The sequence below is a fragment of the Struthio camelus genome, chromosome 2 (assembly GCF_040807025.1).
Source record: "Struthio camelus isolate bStrCam1 chromosome 2, bStrCam1.hap1, whole genome shotgun sequence".
Classification (NCBI taxonomy): domain Eukaryota; kingdom Metazoa; phylum Chordata; class Aves; order Struthioniformes; family Struthionidae; genus Struthio; species Struthio camelus.
This window is the reverse complement of record NC_090943.1, coordinates 93,233,119-93,255,473: the sequence shown is the minus strand read 5'-3', so window position 1 is coordinate 93,255,473 and position 22,355 is coordinate 93,233,119. Positions and strand designations below refer to the sequence as shown.

Genomic DNA, 22,355 nt, shown 5'->3' with positions numbered 1-22,355 from the left:
AATTTCCTCTGAGATGTGTGGCACAGAACAGGTGTAACTTGATTTTGAACATGATATTCTGTTGTTTGACACAGAGGGAGAGTTCATGATACAGGAATACATACATGATTTACCATTCTTAAAAATTTCTATCAAGTGGCCAATGCGTTTTGTGCATGACTTGCAATTTGTGCCTGTGTTTAAGTGGGATTGTGTCTTTGTATGGACATAGCAAGTATCTCAGCTGCAGATATGAGAAAAGAGTTCTCAGGAAGTAATTTACTAGAGAAATGTCTCTCTCTACTTCAAAAAGTCACAGGCAGGTGATTAGCTTGCAAAATATATTCATTCAGTGCTTGCACTTCTTGAATGATTAGCTTTTCAAAGTCTTCACTCTGTCGTTTAATCCCAATTATTCAAATTTTAGCTGAGTCCTGTAAGTAGCTTGGCACTCTTCTTTTTGCTGAAGGAAGAGGCACCAACATAGTTCTACTACAAACAAGCAACTATATATGTGTGTACTGAACAAATGTACAGCTGATACTGCAAGTAGTTTTCTGTTAGTATATTTGCTGGTAAAATATGATAATCTAGATTTGCAGCTTTTTAACTGTGTTTTTATTTGTGGCTAAGGAGGTTTAATATGAAGTTTAAAATCAAAGTATTAAGTAAAAATACCAAAACAATTGCTCAGTTAGTCATCTATGTTCATTTCCAAAACTCCACCAGTCCTTCAAAAAAATAAGGTAAGCTAACCACCTCAGAGCCCATCCCAAAGGAATTTCACATGCTTCTGTATTTATGCTGCAGTTTATCACCTACCTACTTCTCCAGTTCTGACTGGAACTTGGAAAAATTGAATTTTTATCTACCCAGTCCTTTGTGAACCAAGGAGAAAAGACAAAGGGATGAAAATTCCAAAGCCAAGGATACCTCACAAAGCATGCCTTCAAGCCAGTGCCCTGCTGTTTGACCTGGGATTCATTTGCTCAAATATTTCAGGTGACTGAGCTGTTGAAGTATCACAGAAAGTGAGAGCTGGGCTTTTAAACAGCTCAAACCCACTTAGCATCAGGGTTTGGAAAATACAAGAAAGAAGCTTGAGAGTAGACAGAAAAGATTAATCAAATCACGTAAAGGCATATTCATGGGTTTATTTTGGTAAAATATGGTCCCTTCCTATACACCCCAAATTATCATGTTAATTTCTACCTGACGTCAGAATCCACATAAGACTTTGAAGGAACATTTTAAAAAAGGATACTCCTCAGGGGCTAAACAGAAAGAATTGAAAAGAACATAAGCTGCCATTAAACTGGCAGCATTTGCTAACAGTTGCATCTGAGATATCACAGTTTCCCTCCAAGCCTCAAATGGGAGCGAGCTGCTTGAAAGCTAAGCAGTGCTTATAAACATTAGACAAGTGATCAAATTGAAAATACAGCCCTCATAACTCCTGTGAAGTCTGAATGAAGAACAAGAGAAGAGGCCAATACTTGAAGAATAAAGACAGGAAGCAGAGCATGTAAGTGGATACAAAATAGAGCAGGTCTGCATTTGGACAATAGTGGAAAGAGAAGAAGTCTTGTTTGCACTTGAAAACAGAGAGAAGAAGCTACAGAGTCCTCTTCCCCAATGTAAAGCTTATACCTCTCACATACTGTAGGCTCTCAGAACTTTGTAACACTAGCAAGAATTTCAGGAGAGGAAAGATAAGAACTGGTGATTTCTGATTGTATGACAAGCAGAATTTCAGACAAAGGAGAGGCATAAAGTACAACAGAGAACCAAGTCAGAAGTAATTCCAAGATTTCTGACCTCAAGATGAGACTCTAACTTAAAGAAACTGATCATAAAATCAGAGCTGTAGAATGAAGAACATTTGTATTCAGGATCTTTTTTTGAGGTATTCATCAATAAAGAGGTGTTGCTTAGGCAGAAATGGGCAAGATGAGAAAACTGATGGATTATAAAAAGGTTGGTGCAAAAGTTCAGTACGAACTTCATGGATTTGGTGTCCTAGTCAGAGGCAAAGCTAGCCTATAAGCTTGCTGGAGAATATGAAGAAGTCAACAGATTAGCAGAGAATATGTTTAAGCACATTTATTGTTAGGTTTGGACACCTAGTTCAATAATTTCATTTTGTAAGTGTTTTAAAATAATGAGATCATTTGAACAGATATCTTTCAAAGGGCGGCTGTCATCACTCAACTCATAATTTACAGAAGAACAGAGCATGTATCGCAGGAGTGCAAAAGGAACAGATCAGAAAGCTCTTGAATTCCACCTATTTTCTCCTAATAATGATCTGAGCTTAAAAAGTTAAATTTTTGTATGTTATGATCTTTTTTTCTTTTCACATCTGTTGGATCTCCATCAGCGTGAGAATGACACTAGTACCTTTTTTTTTAATTGTCCAAGAATAAAAATAATATGAACTTATTTAGGCTGTGAACAAATCTGAGATGTTTTGATCACAAAGAAGAGTTTACGTGGAAAAAAAGTGAATAGTTGTACTGGCACTAATCCAGGGCAACTCTATTGCAACCACTAGAGTCGCTCTGGAAACAGAGCTGAGAACTGAGTTTGCCAATAGGGTTTTAAGAGGTGCCTGACCAGAAGGTTTCGTGATAGCCTCCTAGAATGAAATGTGTAATCACCTATAATTATGTACATTTTGGTCTGGAAAGCACAAGGGGTATGTCATTCATTTTGTAACCTACACATATAACCTACTGACATGAAATCCCCCATTTCAGCCCTACAGTATTCTTACTCTTCCTCTCCCATGTGTACTATAGAAGCAGAACAGCTGTTGATCTCCTTTCATCTGGGATTCTCCTTTTGTTTGGCCTTGACTACCACAAATCACATCATTACAATGGCCACTCTAATCGTACCAAAGGCTTACAGAAAAACAGATCCACTTCAAGGCTTCCATTCAAAAAAACTTAAAACGAAGTGGAGACTAATGTTTTCCTGGTTCCTAGCCCAGATTATAGTCTATAATCTGCTTTTTTCTCATACCTGACAAGATGCTGCACTGAAACTGAAGCCCACGTGTTGCCTTTCAGTCATGGCCAATGTAGTATGTAGGATAAAGGGTGAAGGCAGGTGGTGGTAGAGGTGTAAAAGCAGAGGCTGTAGTCATTGAAATTGTTTCTGTACTAATTGGCAGGAAAAGGGCACTGATAGGCATGGATTGTCAAGATGGCTCCTCTGACCCTTCTGCTTAATCCAAATGAGTAATTAATGAGTGTGTTATGATTAGCACTGCAGTAAACTCCTCACTAGACAAATACTTTAAAGCTCTCAGGCTTTAGCTCACCAGCTGATTGCCATTTGGCTAGCAGATTTGTTTCCCTCTGAGAGGTTGAACACACCCATTAGTTGAGCAGGGGGAGAATAAGACTGAAAAATAAAAATGAAAAATCCTACCAAAATGACACCACAGTGAAAGTGGAATGAACGTTCTCTCAGCAGACCTAACAAAACAATTCATAATATATAGGACTGTTGTATATCAGGAGCAGTTAGCAACTGATGAAGTGAAGGAGAGATTATGTACTGAGCATAAAAAAAAAAGTGTAAAACATATTTAAAGGTTTCTTTTCTCTTTTTCTGAAAGAATCACCAAATAGGAGACAGGAGCCATTAGCTTCCCTTTTCCACTGGAATGTATCAAACGGATTTGTAATGGGAAAGTGTTTGTATCCAACATCTTTAGTGCCAGCTCTGCCAAAAACGCTGAGAGCTTGAAGATGGATTTGTTTTGATACCTGCAATACTTTTCAAATTAGGATCCTCCTTTAACTTCTCATAGGTTTGTGACTGTTTAAATTTCACAGAAGAGGCTTGTGCACTTGAGAGTTGTTCACAGAGCAGGATATTCTTTACTACTTTCTCAGTTTAATGTCAGCTGAGGCTGATGGAGCACAAAACTTACAGGAGGGTCTATGTGAAAACACTAGATGCTCTCAATTCAGTCCTAGGTAACTTCAAAGTAGTCAGTACTGGCCTAAGTGGCTCATGAGAAAGTGAAGATGCAGAGAAATCTCAGCAGCCCGTGAACCCCAGGAGCAGCCACATCACATCCAGATAGAGATCCATCAGTGGAAAGAACAGGAGAAGGAAGTGCTTACTACATAGCTTACTGACTCATACTTGTATTTCACAAAAAGGGCCAATTTCTGCTTCCACACTTAGCGGTCAGTCACCTCTTGCCAACTCTGAATTCATGCCAACTGAACATGAAATAAAACAAACTGAAATAAAATAAGAACCTGCTTGCAAAGCACATTTCAGGCTTCCCCAGGCAAGTTTAACTCTGTTTCACATGCTAATTACAGGGATTATAAAGAAGAGGGCCATATGACTGCCACCTACCTCTGCCACTGCCTTTAAAACAAATGTAAAGGACAATTAACAACAGATTAGCTCCATGTCCTAGTTTGCCACGTAAGGATGATCACTGACCTTATCATTTCATCCTCATTAGTGTCTCAGGCCAACAGAACCATTGCTCTTCAATCATCACCCATCATCCTTCACTTCAACACATGGAAACAAATGATGTGTTGCCAGGAAGGTCAGGGGTCAAATATGAGTTTTGTTGTTGCTGGAGTGCAAGCTAGAGGCAACGGGGTCAACTTTGGGGCAAATCTTTGCGGCAGTCTGTTTGAGTAGAGAAACTATTTTGAATGCATGGAGCATGACACCCACTGTGTTTTTGTTTTCTTCTTGCAGCTGGAATTTACTCAAAGTTTTTTTTTAATTTTCTATTTTTTTAGTGGCATGCAAAAACACATAGGGGGAAGCAGTTGGTGATTTGCTTTCCTTCTGGAATGAAATGTTAACTTGCAGAGGGATGGGATAAGTGCATAGAGGGTGTCACTTTTTTTTTGCTTTTGTTTTTTTGTTTTTGCCTTTCAAAGCTGCATGTTGTTCATAAAGTTATGAATGCTGGAAGCTTTTCAGGCTGCATCTCCTCATGCTGCTGCTGCTCCGGTGCTACTTTCCAATTTGCCATGGATAGCCTCTGAAGACTGACAGGGCTGAAGGCACCCAGTGCCAGTGTAAATGAGCCCCATTCATTTCTTGCCATGGGCATATGGCATGTCATTGTCCTCGGCCACCGAGGCAGAAGTGATGCAATTTGTTGGCATGTCCTGTCACAGCACAAACTATCTATCCCACTGAGCCCCTAGAAAACAACAGAAGCCAGAAAAGGGCAGCCAAAAACTTCACAGCTTTATCACAAGAACACACATGCACACATCATCCTGTTTAAAAAAAAAAAAAGAAAGAAAGAAAGAAAGAAAGAAAGAAAAAAGATCCCTGTCCTTTTCTGGACTTCTGTGGGATTTACATTTTTTTTTCCTTCTCTAAGGTCTCAAAAGTTATTGTTTAAACCAACACAAAGCCTGATCCTGTTTTTGTCTGTCACAAATGAGAATTAGGCATTCTATTTCCATCTTTTTTCTAATTTTAAAATCTAACTTTAGCCTAAAAACATCAAACTGCAGAAGTTCAGCATGGTTTCTGTGTACCACATTTAGTGAGAAGTCATGAATGAAAAAGGTGGTCAAATATGATACCATTAAATGGGAGATATGATACTACATATCCCTAGAAGTTATTAAAAATAATTACATTTACTGGCTGAGAAGAAGCAAACTTATTTGTTTTATTTTTGAAAATTTAAAACTTGGAGTGGTTCAGAATTCATAGCAGAACTTTAGGATTACTTAACGTTCCAGTTAAGTGAAACTGAAGAGAAGAAAAAAAATCCAGTCACAATACAAAGCAACAATAAAGAAAAGGCTGAGCACAGACAAATTCAAATGTGGGGAAGAGAGAGGGAGGGAGAGGTAAGAAAAAAGCAGGGGAGTGAATGGGTGACCGAAGACCTTCCCAGTAAGAATAAAATAGTCGGACTTAAACTGTCCTCATTTGCACCTGGCAAGCACAGTTGTCAAATGTTGCACTGAAAGCAAAAAAAAAAAAAAAAAAAAAAAGCATTGGACCCATCCTCCTATCCAAAGGCCAGCCACCTGTGTCAGTCCATTTTCTGGAGAAATTTCCATGCTTAGTGTCTAATTTAGTATTTCCTCTAGTGAGAAAAATATGCTTCTAATTTAAATCTGCCTTAAAGAAAATGTTGGTTTAAATTACGGAAGAAAAAAGTTTTTGACATTGAACAAGCTTTGCAAAACTACAAACTTTTTTTTTTCCAAAAGCCCAAATCCTAGCATGTTTTCTGAATACTGATAAAGATATTTTGCATCTGTAAGGTTTACAACCCATTCTTTCCCCTCAGTAATAAGCTGTGCTGCAAATAAGTTGTGTGCAATAAGTAGTGCTGCAAATCAGATAATTAGAGGTGACTTTGATCAGATTTCCACTGTAAATTAAGTATGTGATAGAATGAGAGTGTGAGTTTTACAAGGGCAAATTTGTACCCATAAAATGAAGTCACATATACTACAGTTTAGTGAGAGTTGGGACCAAGGTGAAAAGTTCAAATACAGATCCAAACTTCTCCAAAGTTTGTGGTATGCGATATTCAGTTCAAACATTTTGATTTGCGTCCATTTCTAATTATATTACTGAGTTCCTATAAACCAAATCATATGCAACATTTAAGCTTGGATGTTCAGGCTGGTTAGATTTAGAAAACAAACCCATGTTAGATGTCAGAACTAATTTTTGTAGAGACAGAAGTATCATGCTCCATATGGTTCACATTTCTAAGCATTGACTTTTGTGCACTAACTAGTCCAAATATAAGCATGTGTGACATACATAATTACATGGGTTGTAATTATTCATATTTGTATTGACCTGAATACCTATGATACACAGATTTCTCAGTTTTATTTGGCAGTGCAAAAAGATCTGCTTAACTTGTTGCTACCTTCCTTCAGAAATGAAAGACAAAATAGACCTGCCCAATACCTATTCTGTAAAGTTTTAATCTGAGGTAGTAGCACTATCATGCAGATAAATATTTCAACAGTTTGTATGCTCATTCCAGTGAATGCCTGGTAGATCAGTACTGCTACAGTGAAAACACAGTATTCGTTCTAATGGCACATTTTCATAACCTACTGAAAGTTCTCACCTCCAAAGTTGAAATTTTGCTTGAGTGTCTGTGGCAAAAACAGATGACTTGCTTTCAAGGACTTCCTCCAAAAGTTTAAAAGACAAGAATACAGTTTTCATTTAAAAAAGAAGTTTCTTAATCTTTTAGTAAACAGAAACACAAGAAAAAGGGTATAAAAGTAGCAGTTAACCATGGAATTAGTTTTCAGTGAGCAGAAGTCTATAATTTTGTTCAGGATAGCAAATGCTTGGACATGAAGGCAGTGAGGGTGTGAAAGGTATGTCAGTTTGAGCTGGTTACTAATAAAGCCAATTGGCTTACACTAGGGTTCTAGTAAACTTGATTTTTAATTTTCAAATGCTCAGACCAAGGAGCATCTCTACCAGCTTGAGAGGGAACGGCAGTGGGTAAAAATAGAGAAAGCTCACCCATCATCTATGAATGACCATGCCGTCTTTTAAACCATACAACTAGTTCTGGTGAAAACAGAAGTTTATAGACAGCTTTCTACATTCTCATATGAATGGCATATAACAAAAAATGTCATTGCTGGTCACATGGCAAGTCAATAAAGACTATTACAAGAAGCATGGATTTTGTCATGGAAGTGACAATAGGCTCACAGACATATAAATTAACAACCTAACAGGGATAGAATGGCCTAGTCTGTTTGGCCAAAACATTGACCATTAATACTACAAAACATTTTGAGCAAAGCCAGCAGTATCATACACAGAGCCAAGCAAGAAAATAGAAACCTTCTCTTCCAAACGTGCTCTTAAAACATTTTAAAACTATTTTATACTAGTAATAACGAACTCACCACAGTACATTTCCTTCACATTAATGGCCAGCTGGGGTTTACAACCTACAGCTGCACCTCAGGCCATTGACTCCCTCCCAGCTGGTCACTAATCTAGAGGAAGTGCCCCTGCACTGAAGTTGTTATGCCTCAATTAATGTTGACTGTGTAATGCAATGGGGAGAAAATGCAAGTAAAAAGTGGGTAGGTGAAAGTGGTAAGAAGCACTCATAAAGCAGTTATAGTGAGTCGACATTGCATCTGCAAAGATGTTATGTTAAAACTCATCAGTTTACTTCCCTTGATCTACACCCCCTCCAAATCACATCTGAATTGTGAGGCCTACTGAGGAAGAAAAAACAGATACTTCTGTCAGTGTTTTATAGTTTTCTTTTAACACAGTAGTGAGATGTGATGGCTCTACACAATGACATGTGTAGCTTCTTTCCGAGAGTTAAGATTGACATTGCCATGAGTAGAAAAAAGGGGATTTAAAATGTAGATGGAAAAAAAGGGAATTAAATTTAAGGAGTCTTTAGGAACAGCCATTATTAGATAGCCAAAAATCCCCCAGGTTCCACAGACATCAGTGTGGGAAAAGCCCATCTCAGTTTAACGGCAGAATGAAAGCATCCACTAGAACAGGATAGTAACGTTGCCAGCATAGAGGAAGCATAACAGCTGATGTAAAGAATTAGCAAAATTTAGACATCAGTATAGAAAATAACTATAATGGGGACTAAACCTTAGAAGAAATGGTGAACAGGCTAAGACTAGTAAGAATAAATGCTTAAAAGCTCAGCAGAAACTAAAGAAATCATAGCAGAGGAATGGAGTTACCGTTAGCTGAAAGTGGCACCATTTTGAATACTGATGCAGAAAAGGCAGAAGCACTGCCTTAATGGTGCTGTTTGTAAAAACATCATGATGAGGTATTTGTGTTACTTGAGCCTGATGCATTAGAAAGCGGTACATTAGTAAGTCAAATGAACATAAAATATTATTTACCAAAGACAGATGTTTTAAAGTTGGTGGGCTTGGTCACATGTAAGAATTTAAGGAGAGCTGACAGTGAATATTGAAGGAGTTCAAGAAACTAAAAAACATCTACTGCTATGACTATCAGAAAAAATGTACTTAGCAGTATCTGCTGGCATATTTTAGGATGCAAAGTGAAAGCTGAAAAATGTTTGTAGTGAATAGGGAATGGGGAATGAATCTTGTAAATAAAAATAAATAAATAAATAAATAAATAAATAGAAATAAAAATAAATAAATAAATAGATAAATAAAACTCCTCCAAACCCTCCTGTTTTTAAGCTTGAATAAAATCACAAAATTAATTAAAAAAAGAAATCATATTTAGTTATATGTTGCTTTTTGTAAGGAACCTAACTCTCAAATATATGCCATTCTAATTTAGTATTTGGCCAAATACCTTCAATAAAGCGCACAGTGAGTGCATGAGCAATCAGCCAGGTGCCTTGTCTGGAATTTGTGTGGAATCCTTGGCGTTCTTTGAAGAGTGGCATATTTGCAGCAGAACCCTGGATGTAATGACCCTGCAGTTAAAATTTGAGGATAGCACAAAGTTTGACAAAGCAGTAAGTAAGGAGGAGGCTGGTTGGCCTGGAGAATGAATGAGCTGAACACATTGGCGTTCTGGGTCTGGTTTTTAATATGGTTAGCTCCAAGTGACATATCTAAGCAACAGAAATGCGAGACTGTTTTTTTTTTCAGGAGTTAGTCTAGAAAGGGTACAGATGAATACACAACTCAATGAGCTCCTGGTTTGATGCTGTGGAAAAAAGTTAATGTAACTGCTGGGTGAATAAACAGGAAAGACATGAATGCAAGTAGGTCCATTTCTCTACAGGACAAGATAGATAGAAATATTGCACATATCTCATGCCCACATTCTAAAAAGAATGTTGAAAAATTGGAGAAGTAAAGAGAGGTAATGAGGTAAAGAGCCACTAAACTTATCTGAGGCCTGAAGGAATGCTTTACAGTGGAAGACTTACAGAGCTCCATCCCTTTAGCTTATCAAAAAGAAAATTGAGAGGTGGTTTGATTACAGTACATAAATGCCTTCACAGGAAGAAAATACCAGGTACTAAAGACTTCTTTAATCTAATAAAGAAAGAAATAACAAGAACCAATGGCTAAAAGCTGAAGTCAGACAAATTCCAATTGGAAATAAGCCACAATGAGAATGATTAACTGTTGGAACAAACTACCAAAGGAAATGGTGGATTATCCATCTCCTGATTGCTTCAAATCAAGACTGGATGTCGTGACAGGTATAACCAAACACAAGGTAGATTATACTCTAAATCAAGTTACTGGGGGAAACAAAATAGTTTCAGATATGCAAGAGGTAAAACCAGATGAACTAGTTGTTTATCTTGCCGTTAACACTATTTTTGTGTAAATAAATCTACTAACTGAATTAAAAAAACCAGCTTTTTCACAGAATCACAGAATCACAGAATGGTTTAGGTTGGAAGGGACCTCTGGAGATCATCTCGTCCAACCCACCTGCTCAAGCAGGGTCACCTACAGCATATTTCCCAGGATCGCGTCCAGACGGGTTTTGAATATCTCCAGGGAAGGAGACTCCACAACCTCTCTGGGCAACCTGTTCCAATGCTCTGTCACCCTCCCAGTGAAGAATTTTTTTCTCAGGTTTAGGTGGAACTTCCTGTGGTTCAGTTTGTGCCCGTTGCCTCTTGTCCTGTCACAGGGCACCATGGAGAAGAGTCTGGCCCCATCTTCTCAACACCCTCCCTTCAGATACTTGTACACATTCCCCTCTCAGTCTTCTCCAGACTGAACAGGCCCAGCTCTCACAGCCTTTCTTCAGAGGAGAGATGTTCCAGTCCCCTCCTCATCTTTGTAGCCCTCCGCTGGACTCTCTCCAGGAGTGCCATGTCTCTCTTGTACTGGGGAGCCCAGAACTGGACACAGTACTCCAGATGTGGGCTTCCCCAGGGCTGAGTAGAGGGCAGGATCACCTCCCTCCACCTGCTGGCAACACTCTGCCTCATACACCCCAGGAGACCATTGGCCGCCTTGGCCACAAGGGCACATTGCTGGCTCATGCTTACCTTGTTGTCCACCAGCACTCCCAGGTCCTTCTCTGCAGAGCTGCTTTCCAGCAGGTCAACCCCCAGCCTGTACTGGTGCAAGGGGTTCTTCCTCCCTAGGTGCAGGACCCTGCACTTGCCTTTGTTGAACTTCAGGAGGTTCCCCTCCGCCCAGCTCTCCAGCCTGTCCAGGTCCCTCTGAATGGCAGCACAGCCTTCTGGCGTGTCAGCCACTCCTCCCAGTTGTGTATCATAAGCAAAATTGCTGAGAGGGCACTCTGTCCCTTCCTCCAGGTCATTGATGAATACATTGAACAAGACTGGACCCAGTACTGACCCCTGGGGGACACCGATAGCTACAGGCCTCCAACTAGACACCTCCAAAAAGTTAAAAAAAAATAAAACTGTTGTAGTTAGGTCTTTTTAAGGTGATCTTCACCTCTTTATACCTCAGTTTTGGAAATGGTTAGTACTAACCCTAAGCCATGAGGGCACATTTCAAATATCTATTCTTTTAAGTTTCTGACAGACCTGGAAATCCACAGACAGAAACATGGCATGATTCTGAAAGCTGATATTCAAAAGACAAAGCACAATAACCAAAAAAAAAAAGTTAGCAGCCAATATGACCTGGTGTCTATAATCTGAAATATCCTTCAGAGGCTGAATTTTATTAGATTTTCCAGGTGTGTCTGGCTTGGATGCTCAGTAGAATTCTCTAAAAATAAAATTAGGCATGTCACTTTCACTTCCTCTGAGTTGCATGGGAACAACTCTTCTTCTTCTTTCACTTTGTATTTCTCTTACATACTATCCTACCTAGACTATTTTTATTCTTTTTTTCAGAGGTGCTTATCACATCTCCATTTATGTTCATACTTTGAGTATTTTCATCAAACTGTACAGCCTATTTTGACTCCACTGTACCCCATGTGAAGGAAAAAGAAAGAAGCAACTCAAATCAATATGCCATCCCTTTATCTTGTGCTTTTTGTCCCATGACACACAGTCACATGTCCTGAAAAGTCTATACAGAGACTGTAACTAATTTTGGTGACAAATTGTGCAATACTAAACTGTTTGAGTATCTCCTTTACTTGAAGGCACACCAAATGTTCAACCCATGGAGCTGTCCATGAAACCTAAGTCTTCCTGTATTTCCTCACTACTCAAGAGACAGCAGACGCTAACCTTACTAGCAGGAAATTATGACTCCTCTAAAACTAGCCTTGACGTGCTAGCCAATGCATCGCAAGAAAAGTGTATTCTCTGTTCCTTCTGTGCCCCTCTCTGCTCAGCTGCTCTGAAATAGTTTGGAGAGAGGAAGAACTACTAGCACCATTATACCTGACTGCACAAACACCACATTCTTCCAGTCTTGTTTAGACATACAAAGTGAGTTACCACGTGGCTGTGTGCTAAGGTGCTTGCAGTAAATATTCTGGTGATCCAAGTAATCTTTTAAATTGTGCCTTTCATTCCATGGAAGCTCCTAACCTTGCCTGAATTAGTATAGGTTAAAACATCTTAAAACTTTCATAGAGGTAAAATATAGACTTTCTCAGGTTTATAAATACAGATTTTCTCCCCAGCTGAAGAAAGATTAAAAGGTATGCTGTAAATCTGTTTAACCTTACAGGCTTCTACATGTCTTGTCCTGGTTAGGTAAATATTAAAGTCTGTAAACAATATAAAACAAAACAAAACAAAGACATGCCTCAGAAATAAAGTTTTAAAATGTTTTTATGGGAAAAAATAGTCTTGCCTTACTTCTTCAGTGAGATTACATATGGGGCAGAGTTCAGAGATATCACGAGCAAAGCATGCATTAGTTTGGAATGTCACTGCGCCATTTATACAGGGTGTGCAGCTAGGTAGACCTAGTTTGGAAGAGTGGAGAGGAGGAAAACAAAGCCAAAGTTAATTAATTGCCCTTCTTTTTTCTAAAGCACAGTGAAAATTATGGACCTTCAACTCCAAGTCCTGATACATGAGCCAGAGTACTAATTCAGGAACACTGGTCATTTGAGAGACATGTCCTTGATCCAAGAAACAGTGACTGCAGTGTACAGCAAGATTGAACACTGTAGGAAAAACCTGACTTGTTCCAAAGTTCCAGTCAGGGATAAAAGCACATTATTTAGATTAAAAATGATCCAGAGTTTCAAGTAGGCTCTGCATGCACATGCCCAGGGTTAGGTTTTCAAAGGGCTCCATGTTCCTTTTAAGTACTACCAGCTCAGCATCCATGACAGAATACAGGTCCCTCTGACTGCTTAGCAGAACACAGACTAAACTCAGCAGCTAAATGTAGGCTTTATTTTCTAATAGTGCTATAGTACCTACATAAATAAGGAGTCTTCTTTTCATTTAGGTCCCACTTCTATTCATAAGAACTCTACCACAGGTGTTAAGAAATTGTTATTTTTTTAAATGATGAAAGTGGAATTCTAAATTTGTAATTGCTATGAACTGCGATCAGGAAAAATCTGAGCTAAGCTGTGCTCCCTAAAGATGAAATAGTCCTTCAATTACAGCTGCCACCACTTGCCTCCAGGTGCAATGATCTCCCCCTCTTTCTTCCCCTCATAGCAGTAGAAATAAATGAAGACTTTTTGGATAGGGCCAAGAGTAAGGGGAAGGAGGGGAAGTCTGTCATATGTCATTAGAATTGTGATTGTACATGTCACCAATGACATAGGTGGTTTAAAAAGGTACATATGATTTTATGAGAAAATGAAGTAATCAGCTATAAACACATTTATACATAGTCTTACTTCAACATTTATTTTTAATGAACTGGGGAAAGTCTACACTCATCTTGAGGTCAACAAGAAAATAGTCCTCACCGGAAGGGATCATTTTTGTTATTAAACTAAATGGAATAAATTGTGTACTAAACAACATACAGTGGGACTGAATCCATCTCCTCCGAGTGCCGAAGATTTAGTACGCTCTGCTTTCCTTTTTTCCGTTACAGTGATGCATCAAGTGGATTCAGTAGAACACCCTTCTCTTAGAATTACTGAATATACATAAAGGGAAAGTGTTGCTTATTACAAATTATTTAAACTGGTAATTCTCATTGAGATGAAATCTTTAATTTCTATGAGATTTCCAGCAGTCAGGTGAGAGTGGCAGCAGGTAATCCATCACAATTACATTCAATCACAAAATTCAAAAGTCACAGTGGTTTAAAGTGTGTTTAAGCACACAAAGGTGATACCCTGAAATGATTGCATTTTGTGTAGTACAAAGAGGAGGGGAAAGTAGGTTTATTTATTTTAAATAAGATTTGTTATTACAGTGATGAAAATCAGTCCAGATAAGCTAGAAATCCTGTTTCTAGTAACAGATTTTCTAACAAATTTTCAGAGAAAGTAGGTATTCTGGGAGAATTCCTATAGTGACAAAAATTATTCACCATTGTAAACTCTGAGCCAGCCAGTCCACTGTAGACCTAGGAGGAAGACCAGGTGATTTGAGGACATTTCAATTTGGGTGACAAAAACCAGATCACATAAAGCTCATTTTTGTTTCACTTTTTCCCTCCTCAGGAGGAATTTTACTGCCTTTTACCCAATAGCTTAGGCCTAGAGCAGTCCCATGCATTGTGGAAAATTTGACTTCAGCTTCATTCTCTTCCTCAGGGAACTGGAAACCATGTTCTCTGCTCCCACCAAGCACTGCATGGTCTGCTGTGCGACTGGACATGCATGGAGGGAAAAACTGAGAGGAAGCTCTCAGTCTGCTTGTTGATGCTGTTTTATCCATAGAAATAAAATAATCATTGGAGTAAGCCAACTGAGGTGCCTTTCACATGCTAGTGCCCCACTATCAGGCCCAAACCTCTCTTTCATTTTCATCTCCCAATCTTAATGATTAATATAAGAATGGTATATCCAACATACAAAGGATTTCCCTCAAAATAACTTCTAGCCTGGTGCCAGGACATTAACATTCAAGATGGAGAATATAACTCATATCTTCTCCCTGCTTGATTCACAGAAGGATTTGAACAAAGGCCTACCACTACCTGGTAAGCTGGATTTAAACAATGCACTGAGTTCAAGAAGGAAAATGATTCTTCTTCTGAAGTCACCGGGGAGATGGGAGAGATGGATAGCGATGAATGTTTGGTTACTTGGACAAACTCAACTGACACCAATGGTAAAGACTGCAGGGTCTCAATGCTCAGAACCTCTTGATTAGGGCAGTTTTCTGCAGGGTCAGTCACTTCAGGTAGAGACAGAGACTGAAAGAGGGCTGGCCATGTTCTTCATGAAGCTACCAGCTTCTCAGTTTCTGGATCTGAGAGGATAATGCTACTTCCTCCAGTAAGAAAAAGGGAATTCCCAGCTGAAAATATTTAGTGAATTCTTTCTGGAATGAAGATCTGGACAACGAACTCCATTTTTCTGTGAATTTTCCTTTGAAAATGGAGTGCTTGAAATGAGACTCCCTATGAAATGTCTGTGTGGAAGAAATACAAAGAAATGAAAATATATAACTTTCTTTTTTTCAAAAGAAGTCTCCATTTCTGGTCTCTAAATATAGAAAAAGTAACTGTCCACAACATGCTCTGACTCTTAATTATCCTCAGGAAGAATTTTAACTGCAGCTACAGAGACTCTGCCTTATAATGTAGCAAAGATGTAGTTGGAATTGCACCATAAATGACTATATAAAGAGTTATAAATATTACTCATAAATCACCCATTTTTTTGTAGCCAGGATGAGGTATATAACCCCATCGTCTGAGACTTACTTCTTATTTCGGAGGGAAACTGTTGTCTTTTATTTGACCAGCTAATACTCTGTGCAAACATAAAAACTAAAATTTACAAGTGCTTTTGCACCTTCCAACTATACATGCTAAGTAACAAAAAATGCTACTTCTCTTTAAAAACTGTGCCTCTCACAGACTGCTATGGCTATAAAGTCATTACTTCTACATTCAGAAAATGTCTTCATTTCCCAGAACTTTAAACTTATTTCTGCTAGAAGAAGTCTCGATCAGAAGTATCTACCTATGGAAAATTTGATCCTTCTGCAGTAGAATCTTAGTGCCTCAAAATTTTCTTTAATGCATGTCATGACAAAATTTCTGGGATTTAGATATAGCCTTGGTATAATAAAATGAATACGTATAATTGTAGAATGTTTCCATCTGGATGTAATTTATCTGGAATCTTCAGGTTAAGATTGAATTGACCAGAGGTAATGTGTTAGGCAAAACAGGTTAACACACAGTAACCATGGTGACAAGACGGTATGGTCAGTTGTTTGGATTCATCTGCCAGAAACAGGATGATTAACTTTGAAAGTCCATGCTCTTAAGTCAGGTATAGCAGCAACTAGAAAAGTAAGTGGCTAGATAGCTTAGATAGCGTAAGAGAGAAAGAGACATAGACGTTCTGGCCTAGATGAGCCCTACTTATTTCTGACCACTTGAATTAGGTGCCCACGTTGAGAGTCCATTTCTCATAGACTCCTTATGCAGTCAACAGAGGAAAAGAGCTGGATACCTCCTATAGACAATCCAGATCCTATTTTGGCTGAACGATCCTTTTCTGGTGTGAATCTCTCTCTGGGGACATAGGCTAGGGAAACTAGCCTCTTTTCTCTGGTGCCTCAGTTAAGTGTATACTTTTAGTTGGGATTAATCCAGGATTATTTGTCAAGGCGTAATACACAGCACTCTGGAGAAGAGTAAAACATGTCTTACCCCTGCAGTTATTAGACACTAATCTCAAAAAGAAAAAAAATCTATTCTTAGAAACACCAACATTTTTTTCCAGCTAATCAATGTTCAGCAGCTGAATTGACACCTGCTAGATCACTAACAGAGTAGACATACCTACATTTTAAGCTCCTTAAAGTACTCAGAAGCAACAGGAGTGTAAATTAATATTGGCTGAAACTCTTCTCAGAAAGGTGTGGACATCAGCTCCTGTAAGCTGTTTTGAATATCCTCTCTACCATTCACCCAAAAATACTAAAGCTTTTCATTAATCATCTTCCTAAATTTAAAACTCATTGCAGAGGGGAGGTGCTGTCATACAATGAGATTATGAAGGCTCAAACAGATAAGAGAGACAAAAGGTGCAAGAAGTCAAAGACTTCTTTATTCCCATTATTCCCATTATTCCCATTCTGAGACAGCGCTGCAGACCATAAGATTAGCAGAGACCATTTGCATTACTGAGTCTAGTTCCTTAGTTTGAATTATTCTTGTTCTGTACCATTTTTTGGCTCAGTCTTCTGCTCTTTATGAATATACATACATTTCTTCAGGCTTCCAAGTCAAGTATGCATCGTTCATAAGGACTGAGCACATCACTGCTTCATTTTTCAGGTCCTACTTTCTTTTGCAGTACAGTAGGAAGCAATAGCAGAGTTTGCAACACATCTCAGCTTTTGAATCCTTCAAATTATGTGCTTACATCCCTGAGCATAGGGTATTGTATGCCTGAGACTACTTCTAGCCACCTCAACCCATCCATATCCAAGATTCTTTCAAAGCCACATGGACAGAATCCATAATTCTTTAAAATGGACAGTTACTCTTATAGTCTCTAATGGCTGAGGATGAGATCTTAATTTATAATCTCACTGAGGTGGAAGCTCCTCTTGGAGAGATCCCATGCCTGAAGAGCTTATAAACATACACCCAAGTCATACAAAGGAAATACTGCTATTACTCATGGTGAACAAGTCCATGTTCTGCAAACAGTATTTGTTTATCTCTCAAATACAATCCTGAAGGAAGACCTGAAAAATGCTGATGAGAAGCTAAACCAAGAAATGTATCTTCTTCTGGAGTTCATAATGAAGTAAAGCTTAAACCATTAGGTATTACGTAAACACTCTTCTAAAGTCATAAAGCCAAACTTTGCTAGATGTGTGATGTTTCTGTACTTCAGTTTTGCTGAACATACATACTTTTGCAATAGCTTTAATTCAGACAATATTTTGGTGCCACTATGAAAACAAGGGATTGAAGGTGTATATATTTGGAAAACAACATATAGATAAATGAGGTCTATTTTTTAGCTTAATAACTCTTCAGCTGTGATTTGAGTTTGGAATCAAATGATTCTCATTTTATCAGAACTGGTGATACTATTTCTAGGTTAAAGTGGAGGTTGATTACAATAATGTAAAGTGATCCTCAGGTCAAATCCAATACTGTGGAACTCAGAAAGTGGAAAAAAAGCCTCCCAATTTAACTAGTCTTTGGGTAGACTCCTAGACCATTCTCTTCTAGATTTTCTTACTATGAGACACTATCTTCACTTTAAAAAGACAAGTATATATTTCTAGGGGTAAATATATATATATTATATATATATATATTTATATAGTGTATAGTGTACACTATGTACGGGGTGCGTGTGTGTGTGTGTGTGTGTGTACACATATATATATATATAGTGCTCTGTTTTACTGGAGTTGATTTCTTTATGTATGTTCCTTAGTTTTATATGGAGGGTCAAGTTTGAGCAAGCAGCAGAATTTCAAAAAAAAAGTATCACATTTCACTGAGTTCTATATCAAAGCCAGGCATAAAGCATCTCATGATTTTTATGTAGCAGCATAAATCAACTAAGTTTACTCATAACCACACTGAACACTATATGATACGAGTTTTGTATGGTTCAAGGATTTGTTATTTGTATGTTACTTAAACACTTCATAAAATGACTTTAGTATCTGTTCACTGTGTATATTTTGTGAATTCCTTCTCGGAAGATACAATTTTTTTTTCCCTATCTCTGGTATGAAAGCATAAATTTGGGATATTTAAAGAACTACCATCAAAAACCTTCTTGTGCTATTTATTCTCAGCAGATTCTGATTCTCCTTCCTGTTAACCATTCTACACTGAAACCAACTTATTAATAGCCTGTCTCTGTTTTCTTTGATCAGTGGTTCTTGGAATTGAAAGGGTGTGGAAACCTGATTTATTTTTAAGTCCAGAATTATGATTCTCTACAGATTTCACATAAGACATTTCTCATTCTGCTTTGGAGGACTGTGTGGGAAGGTTTAATTTAACATGATATTTATGTATTCTAGATACATTTAAGATATGGCACAACTAAAAATTAAATTTAAATATAACGTTAAAATGTTTCAACCAAAGACTTTAAAACCACTACATTTTATCCATTTTTTTTTATGTTTCTTAATAGGAAATGTTATCTTTGGTGAAAATATTCACTCCTGGTAAATATTTTCAAGATGTTCACATGCTGCTCATCAAGCATAGAGGCCTTGTGAAAATGGGTAGGAGTACTGTTGTGTATTACTTGCCGATCAGGGAAGGACTTTTAACTAGGATCAATGGGGATCTGATTATATTCTTCTTCCACTTTTCTTGCATGAGATCTAGCAATCGTGACACTGCAAGAGTCAGGTCAGCTCACTGATGTGACAAAAAACAACATCAGCCCCCCTCCCCCTGCCAAAACCTAACCTACCCTGATCTAACTTGCCACACAGTTGCTAGATGTAACACAGGAGAACAACACGCAGCTGGGGCTAAGGGCCAGGTAGTGGGACTGGCCTTTTCAGCAATAACTTGCACTTGGACTGAATTAAACTAACATAAAACTGTACTTTTATTTAAGTTTGAGTTTTCAGATCAATTATGTTTAAAAAAAAGCCATCCCTAGGCACCTCACAAAATGGTGGAAGTTCTCCCCACACAGATAGGGATTATTCTGAGAATTCACACAGGAGGGATGAGGCTCCAAACCGGACCAGAGCAACGGGGTACGGGGCAGAAGAGGTAACAGGGGGCAGCCATGGAACTAAAGAGCACTGGAACAGGTAATCAAGCAATGTGCAGAAAGGAAAAAAGAAATCCAGGAAACAGGTAAAAGGAAAAAGAAAAAAAGGAAAAGGGAAAAAGGAAAAAGGAGGCAGTTATTTGTATGCACAGGCAGCAGACATTCCTATGGGGGAGGATCAACAAATGTCATATATCTGGACTTCAGTAAAGCTTTAGACATCACCTCAAGTGATATTTTATTATCAAGCTAGAAGATGAGTGCAAAGCTGTTTTTGCACTCTTAGGGAACCCCTGCGAAAACCATGATGATTTCTGATATGATCTATTGCTATAAAAGATTTTGTAAACACATTTGAGCTATGTAATAAAGAACTTCAAACTGCTAACTTAGGAGCAAAGAAAAAATGTGACAAGCTAATTGTCTTAGATCATTTATACCTTCTGTCTCTCAGTAAGAGTTCTTCGTGAAATGAACAGGAGAGCAGCTAACCTCTGGAAACAGAAGATTAATCCATAAAATAATACCTCTCTTTCACGAATTTGTATCCTTTGGTTAAAGCAGAGGAAATAAAAAGCCAAGCTTGATCAACATTTCTAAAACAAAGTAATCATTTTAGTTCCTGGATATATTTATTAACTGAAAGTATAAATTAGAAAACAACCTTAGGTTAAATCCAAAGCTGCAGCCAGACCCAAGGTATTCCAAATGTGCCTGTTTAATATTCACTGCAGATTAACGGGTATTACACATTGATTCTAGCTGCACTTTTAGAGGAGGTGGAGGAGGAGGCAAGACACTGAGATAAAAAATACAGTCTTTGTTTCTAAAACAAAAATGAGATTGTAAAATTGAAAACATGAAAGTGGAAGAGAAACACTAATAACTATACTCTTTATCTTCAAAAAAAAAATCAACAAAACCTTGCTTCGCTGTATGTTCCAGTGTACTACAGGCAGGCATTATCCAGCCCCTTTCTAAATGTTGGCAGGAGAGTTTGGTTTCCCAACTCTGTGAAATTCTAAAATATAATGAAAATGCAGCTACCGTACTTTCTAAGCTCTTGGTAGATATTTTCACTTACTTTGTCATTTTCAAGGGGGAAACAATGGTGGCATCTGTGCCCTGGTGCTAAGTGCTCATTTGCATGCAGAGGCAGAGAGATATCCGTTTATTATCAATTTTATGCATTACTTCATTTCATGGTGTTAAAACAATTACATTCAAAGGGTTCAGCAGTCCACAGCCAAGCTATTCAGGGCTCCAGCAGCATCATATAATAACGTTATTCAGGGAGAGACACATACATCATAGTTTACTGACTTAGAAGTAAAAAAGAGAGCGAGAGAGAGAGAGAGCGAGAGAGAGAGAGCGAGAGAGAAGCAACTCCTATAGAGCTGGATACAGAATTTGTAAAACATCATAGATATTACAATAAACAGAGAAACTCAGGGCTGATGGACATGAAATTTATTAACTTCTCTATTACTTTCTAAGGAAGTTGGGCAAATTTTCTACATAAAACAGTTTCCCTGTCAAATCCTCTGCCGCATATGCTCTCAACTTCTTTTACACAGCACTCTTCATAACCCATACCGCAAAGCTCCACTTGAGTAAAAAAAGTAGAGACTGTGTATATCCCCTCAAAGATTTTAGAACACATACCTTGAAATAGCAAACAAACGGCTTGGTGTGAAGAGACTCTTGTGCTGAGAGTGCTCTCTACACGCAGTGGATTTGCAATCTGATTATCTGGTTACTCCTGTCAAGGCTGCGCCAAGCCTCCCATGAGGAATTTACATTTGTCTATGAATTTACATTAGCTAAAACAGCTGTCTGGGCAATGGATTTCAAGGTTTTAAAATGAGGATCTACCCCCGACACCAATCCACTCTCCAAAATCAAAGGAAAACTGTGGCTTACTAGTGAACAAGTTAAAAAAGCACATCTACCTTCAGGATTTTCCTTATTGAGTTTGGCAAAATGTTTGTTTCAGCTGAAAGAAAAGAAACTATTTAAATGATCATTTGCTGAAATTTTAAAAGGGCAAGAAAAACTCAAATCAAACAACTTTTAATAATACTTTACCGCCAGAGGAAAATAAAATCAAAGCTGTCACTATAAAATAAAAAAGCAATTACCAACTTTTTGATTGTTATTCCTTTAAGCATCTACCTCAAGAAAGAGACTTGAGCAAAGCACAAGAGAAGAAGGAAAGAGGAGCTTTTTTGAAGCATTTCAAAATAAAGGACATACGAAATTAGGAAAACTGGAAGAGGAGTCATATTATCTGGGCTATCACAGACAGCAGTTTGTCGAAGTGCTTAGGAATTTTCTATTAGTTTTAACTAGGGATAGCTCATATGCACACAGCACAGTGAAAAGATGTGGGTCTACTCATGCCACGCAGAAATAAAAATTCTGAAGAAACTAGCTGAGAAACTGGAAGAAACCACTGTTTCTTGCTAATGATGTCTGTGCAATGTAGCATCCCTAGTAGTTTTTTAGGTATGGGCCACTCTCAAAAGGGTGAGGGGAAATATATTGTGAACTGTTACATGGCCACGGCACTGTTAGAAGCA

General features: G+C 38.1%; 1 long non-coding RNA gene across 13 annotated transcripts in view; it reads right to left on the bottom strand.

Moving 5' to 3' along the window:
* LOC104145931 (uncharacterized) overlaps positions 1 to 21,527 on the bottom strand; it is a 96,081-nt gene extending 74,554 nt beyond the window's left edge. For 11 of the 13 annotated variants that reach the window (XR_011139011.1, XR_011139013.1, XR_011139014.1 and 8 more), the window contains exon 1: positions 21,439 to 21,513. This is a non-coding gene — a long non-coding RNA (uncharacterized lncRNA). Of the gene's footprint in view, positions 1 to 21,438 lie in introns of all 13 variants that reach the window. The other 2 variants (XR_011139010.1, XR_011139008.1) reach the window with 2 other exon arrangements.
* Between the last annotated feature and the right edge of the window lie 828 nt (positions 21,528 to 22,355).